Source organism: Amborella trichopoda, chromosome 2 (genome assembly GCF_054954075.1).
Source record: "Amborella trichopoda isolate Santa Cruz 75 chromosome 2, AtrichopodaSantaCruz75HAP2 v2.0, whole genome shotgun sequence".
NCBI lineage: Eukaryota > Viridiplantae > Streptophyta > Magnoliopsida > Amborellales > Amborellaceae > Amborella > Amborella trichopoda.
Window position 1 is genome coordinate 13045354 of NC_142337.1, and position 6826 is coordinate 13052179.

Genomic DNA, 6826 nt, shown 5'->3' on the forward strand with positions numbered 1-6826 from the left:
TCATCGTGTCATTTTCATAAACGATGACAATGATGATTTACGATTATAGCATATATATATATATATATATATATATCACATGTGATGATATATTATGATACGTGATGTATGATTTTGATAAAATGATATTAAATGTGGGGCTTTGCATCATTTGGGTGAATATGGGGCAATCTGATGTTTGGGAATATTATACCTCCATCTCCGTACCACAATTTTTTTTTTTCTTTTTTGGATTTTAAATACAATTTGACCATTCCAACATCGGTTTGGTCCAAACTTAAACAATTCCATAATCTGTGTATAGAGTTGTTCGGTGTTTTCAATATCAAACTAACTTAAAAATGGGGCAGTTCAATACTTGGGACGTCAGAATACCCTAGAATTCACAAAACAAAATACAAAAATCAATTTTATGTTTGTAATATCAAACTAGGGGAAAAATTGAAATGAAAAAAAAAAAACTAAAAAAAAGATCTAAATTCAAAAGTAAAACCTATTAGACCATGCCGGAAGTTCACAAATTTTTTCCAACCTAAAGGTTTTTTTTGGGTAAGTATCCAAAATAGTGTTTAACTATTATCACTTGTGCTTTTTCTTTTCATGTACTAACGCTAATGTATCCTGCTCAAAGAAACGAGAAGGGGAAAGACCCCACAATCATGTGGGGAGCTATTTGTTAGGCCTCTTTTTTCTAAGCCTCAAAGCATAATTAGCAAGTCGGGGAATATTAATATATTGGCTCACTATAAAATCGAAAATAAATCTTTTTTATTTTAAAAAGTCGAATGAAAAAATCGGGTCAAAAATACATATCGGCAAAAATACTGCATGTAAACATGTCGCAAATATAATGGACTTGGTTCAAAAAATCGGAATGAAAAAACTAGTAAGTTTAAAAAAAGGGCACCATATTTATGCCAACACTATAGTCTTTAAACTAGCTATTCTAACTATGCACCATACTAAGTATACACCATTAATAACTATACACCATACTAAGTATACACCATTAATAACTATACACCATACTAATTATACGAATATGCACTGTTCCATCTTGTGCACCATACGAATATGCACTGTTCCATCCTGTGCACCATATTTAGACTTTTAGAGAGGGAAGACGAGAGGAGGGCTGACCATTTCCTTTGGAACCAGGAGACAAAGAGAGTGAAGTGCGTAAGAGAAAGAAATGTACAGGGAGAGAGAGGTGGATGCAGAGAAAGAAATAGAGAGAGAGAGCGCGCAGGGGCGGGGGGTGACCACGGATATCTCAAAGAAACACAGAAGAGCAGACAGGGTTTTTCATAGTGGTGCTGTTTTTTTGAAGCAGATGGTAAACTTCTTGTGAAGAAAATCAGATGGGTGCGTCTAAATCAAATCGTGCAGTATTTTTTAAGCTAATCGGTTGAATCAAGTTTAGGGAAAAGCCCTTCTTATGTTTTTCCTTAATTCATTTTCCCTAATATGTTTTTTGAGCTATGTTAATTTGGGGATTTTTGAGTTATGTTAAATTTGGGGACTTTTCATGCAATTTGAAGTTCTCTATCAGATTGTGCTCTATTTTCCCTAATCTATTTTCCCCTATTTTTTTTTGAAATGTTGTTAAATTTAGGGATTCTTAAAAGCTAATGTTAAATCTATACTTCAATATAAACAGTGGGTCTCTTTCTCTAAAGAATGCATTATAAACAGTGGTTCTCTTTTTCTCTCTCTCAATACCCATCAAGCATTTGTGATCTAGTTCAATTTGGGGATTTTTTAAACTTCTCTATCTCTATTTTTCCCTAATTTCTTTGAGAAGATTATCATTCTCTCTCTGTGTACCCATCGATGAGATGTTCTCTATCACATGGTTCTGTCTCTGTGTACCATGGAGTATTATTAATAGAAAACATTTTTTTGAAACGAATTATTATAAAAATTTAAAAATCGCGTATTAAACTTCTTCATTAAAAAAAGTGATTTTTTTACGTTCTTTTGAAAAATACGCAGTTCAAAATAATTTAAAAAAAAAATCGCGTTTAAAACGCCGATTTGCTAACTATGGGTGCAAGTTGCCTAGTGCATGTGGTATTGCAGCCTGGTGTGTATAGTGTAGGTAGTCTGGTGTATGTGGTGCGGGCTGAATGATACAACCAGTGCATGTATTGCAGGCTGAATGATACAACCAGTGCATGTGTTGCAAGCTGACTGGTGCAGCTTGATGCGTGTGGTGCCAGCCAAGTAGTGTGTATGGTGCATTAGCGGTGGATATGGTCAAGGAACCCCTAGGTGCATCAAACAACATATATGCTACTTTGGTAGGATTGACTATAACTTACGAAGATCCACTTCTTTACGACGACAACTATATTTGAGAGGTTGCTCTCTCCCTTAACTGTACGAGAGGTCAGGATATGCGACATTAGCGCATAGTATGCACATAGACAGCTGACCGCTAAAGACCTTTGGTAGGAGAACTTGGACCGGACGTTATGAGTTGATGGCTAACGTGTGACTGGATGGCTCGACTTGATGAGACATTGGCGAGGACCATGTGCAAGAGGATTGAGTACACTTGGCTGGGCAAGTATAGACCAAGACGATTATGGTGGGTTCAAATATATGTAACTGCCCAAATGTGGGTTTGTGTAATGGCCATGAGCCATATGTGGGTAAGTACTTGTTTGACCTTTCGTAAGTGAACTATGTTGGTGTATGGCTAGTCATGATGCAGATAGTGAGTTGATTAGGAGTATCTGATTCCTTATATCAATGAGTCGCTTAGGAGTGAATTGACGGGGTGGGGTGGGAAGGTAGTTGAAATAGTTTGATAGGTTGTTACAATGCTCATGGTGGCACGCGATCGAGGGATAATAGGCAGACTGTGCGTAATTGACCCAAGAAATAGGGTAGCTAGGTGGTGTTCATGCAGGTCATGGTGGCATAACCAACACATGTATAGTGTGAATTTGTTAGTTCATCTATAATAATCCCATGCCCGGCTCTTGGTGAGGGAGTCCATGGCTATATAATACCAGTGGGCTACGGCCCTTTACAGCTTATTGGACCATGGTGTGTGTGTTTATGCTTCAAATTCTCTGATGTGGTGTATGAATGATGACTGAGCTTGGGCTATGCTAGTTTTAAGACTTAGAGATGCACAAGGAGTGTAATGAAAAAATTTCCCGGATGATACTATCCTAGCCGTCAAATTAAACTAAATTGCTACATCATGTCATGAGCAATCGCAACCATCAAATTAAATAGGATGGCAAGGACTCAAAGCAACGGTCCCATCATATTTATGGACTTCTAAAATTATAAATAACAAACTATTATGAGTTTCATAAGTCTAATTTATTAAGTCAATAGAGAGAGGTTCGGCGGTGACTTGATTGTGAGATCTCATAAAATTAGGATTAGGGTTCTTTATGCAAGCTGCACATGCAGCTTAGGTCCACCATAACGTAACAAAGGAGAGTCCATAGCATTTGCACCACAATGGTAGGGTCTTTCCCTTTAGAAATAATTCACCCATGACCATGGACTTATCTATTATCTTATTGTGGGGACGGCCATACGATGAGGACAATTGGCGTGTTTTAAAGCACATTTAATTTCATGAAGAATCAGTTATTCAGATCAGGCCCAAACTGGATCGGTTTTGGTAAGGTATAATTATACCTCCTTAAAACTCTTTTATTATGTAATATTTTTTTAAATTTATTTAATATTTTTTTAAATTTTTTTAAATTCCTGACATAAACCCCTACTTTATTTTGTATTTTTTAACATATTTTAGGATCATCGATTTAAATCAAACAATTCAATATGGATCTATGGTAGACGATCCACCGAACCTATTCAGGTTCTGAAACACTGAGTTCGCCAATTGAGACACTAAAAAAGAAACAATAAATTTTTGCCAATTTATGCCATTTGTGGGGTCTCTCTCTCTCTATCTCTAGCGTTGATTATCTATCTATAAATAACACAACTTCCTTAACATGTCATATTAAATGTGATGCCTAAACCGGTATGGTGGACGAAGTTAGCTGATATCTTGGGTGCAGGCATGACATGTGTCCTTAACCGCCACCCTTGCTCATATTTACTAGTTTATATCGAAATCTTTTTAGCCAAGAGATATACACCGGTGGCAGTATACTATCTATTTACTCCTTCGGTATAACCATCTTAGATTAATTTTAGAATCTCAATATTTCATAATGTAACCCTTCAACCCTTAGATTAACTTCAAGAAATGTTTTTCCTAATTGCACTATCTGTGAACTTAAAAAAAAAAAAAAAAAAAGTGTCAAGATTGAATAGAGACCATCCAAATTGGAGAGGTGAAATTTAAGTGTTAGGAAACTCAAAATTTTAATTTTATTATTTTGATAATAATAATCTAGTCACTACAATAGCATAATATAGGTGTTCTTTTTTAATGTTATGTTGAATTCGTTGTTTAAGGATGAGCATTTTAGGTCAAAGTTTGTGTTTACTATTTTGGTGCGTGTGTGCACATGTGCACTCATGCATTGCGCGTCTGTCTAGGAATTCGAGAAGAAAAGTTTATGCTATTTATTTATGGGAAAAGTTTATATGAGGTTGTAACTTTAAAATGTAGAATTACAGTTGCATCTCAAAAATCTATCGAAAAGGTTATTTTATTGTTGAAAAATCATGTATTTGATCATCTCGACATCGAGGTGTATAAATATATAAAAAAAGAGTTTTTGAGTCTCAGAAATAATGTATCTTGCAATACATTATCTAAGCCATCTATTTTCAATATTTTCATGTCTATAGATCTCCTTGATTTTATCTATTTTTGGAGTTTAAAATTTTCTAATTAGATATAAAAATAGATTTTAAGATAATCCTAAGAATTTTTTACAGCAAAATTATATGTTATAATAATATTTAGAGGTGCGCCTTAATTTGGATTGTTTATGGCTGAAATCTTATAGAAACTGCACCCTTTATTTATTCAAACGGTAACATATATTTCATTCACAAAAAGAAAAGGGGTGGATTTGTATAAGGTGTCAACCTTATACTATTGAAGTAAGGTGCACCTCAAAACTATGCTGAAAATGCAGTTTTGGTACCACAAAGCCTTGCGATGATATGAAAATCAATTGTTGCTCCTAATTATGAAATTTAAAGTTTTATAAATGGTGATGATCGAGCAATCTATAAACACTTAAACATCTTAAAAATGGAAGGTCCATAAAATGTATCATGAACTATTTTCAGGACTAGAAATCCCATATTTTCATGTCTATAAATCTCGAGGTTGAGATGAATGATTTGAGGATTTTCCAGTATAGGAACAACCTTTTCTAATGGGATTCTTAGACGCATCTTACCGGTACATTATAAGGTTGACACCTTATATAAACTTTTTCAAAGAAAAGATACAAGAGAATTACAACAAGAGGTTTATGCGCTCTTTCATGCATCGACATAGCCTGAAATATGAATGAGAGAGAGAGAGAGAGAGAGAGAGAGAAATTAACTTTATTTAAGAGAGGGATTAACATTAACTGTATTTAATGAGGCATTATGAGAAGTGGCTAAGCAATAAAATAAATGAAGAAATGAAGGCAAAAAAAAATAAGCGTTTTTAATGGGTGAATAAAACAAGAACTGATGGTAAAATACAGTCTACTCGACGCAAAAAACAATCGAAAAATTAGGATGAAATGAAGGAGGTAAGGATTAGTCATCATGACATGTGCATGACATACAAATTATTAGCATTATTTTCATATTATTTTGTTATAGGCCAATTCTTGTCCTTTCTCTCCTACCAAGATCTGGCCCGCATCAACAAGGATCAGGCCTCCCTACCAAGGATGGTCTTGGGTCCTTGATTTAGGCATTGTCGTTTAATGCTATTTTCCGTGAATCCTGAATCTACGATGATAATGGTTGATTTAAGCATGTCGGTTAGTGCCATTTTCCATAAATCCTAAATCTACAATGATGATAATGGGTGATTTAAGCATGTCGGTTAGTCCCATTTTCCATAAATCTTGAATCTACGATGATGACAATGGTTGATGTTATTTTCTCAAGTCTTCTCCATAACATATAGACAAGGGCTCTTGCATTATGGAAAGATTATATGCACCCATTGAAGTTTACCTTAGATTAAATGCAATAAGAAAAAATCTTAGTGAGATTATATTTCAATTTTCAAATTTTTGGAATACAATATGCTCGGCCTAACAACCCGTATCAAAATTTATTTTTCCTTTTTTTTCCAGAAAAAGTGAAGCCCAGCCAAAAAAAAATATTAAAAATTAAAAAATTGTCCAATTTTAACAATCAGATATATAGCCAAATAGGGCTGGCAATGTGTAGGGCCTAAGCTGGGCCAAGCTTTGCCCAAGCCCTAGCCCTAGTGTCCACATGGTTGGCCCAGGCCTGACTTTGGCCTAGGCAGTGCCAGTAGAAGAAATCACATTAAAAAAAAAAAAAAACACTAAGAGAAGAAAGATTGGCTGGACCAAACGGGACTGTCCCAGCCCTAGGTCCGGCCCTTGAACAGCTTATGGCCTAACCCTAGGTTTTTAGGGCCAGGCCAATCGGGCCAGTCTGAGCCTCCCAATCCATTGCCATCCCTATAAGCAATCAATAACTCAAAATCCAAGTCATTTATGAGCCTAGGCCTCATGTTTTTCGGGCCCAGCCCATTGCCACCCCTATAAGCAATCAACAACTCAAAATCCAAGTTATTTTTGTGAAAATACTCATCCAATGATTCCATATTGGATTGCAAACCGTTTAGTTAAGACATATTTTTAAGTTGAGTAGTTGATATACA

At 35.3% G+C, this 6826-nt stretch overlaps 1 long non-coding RNA gene across 1 annotated transcript; it reads left to right on the forward strand.

Moving 5' to 3' along the window:
* The first annotated feature begins 1129 nt into the window (after positions 1–1129).
* LOC105421718 (uncharacterized) lies at positions 1130–3045 on the forward strand. Its single transcript, XR_967113.3, has 2 exons — positions 1130–1365; positions 2157–3045. It is a non-coding gene; the product is annotated as an uncharacterized LOC105421718 (long non-coding RNA).
* The last annotated feature ends 3781 nt before the right edge of the window (positions 3046–6826 follow it).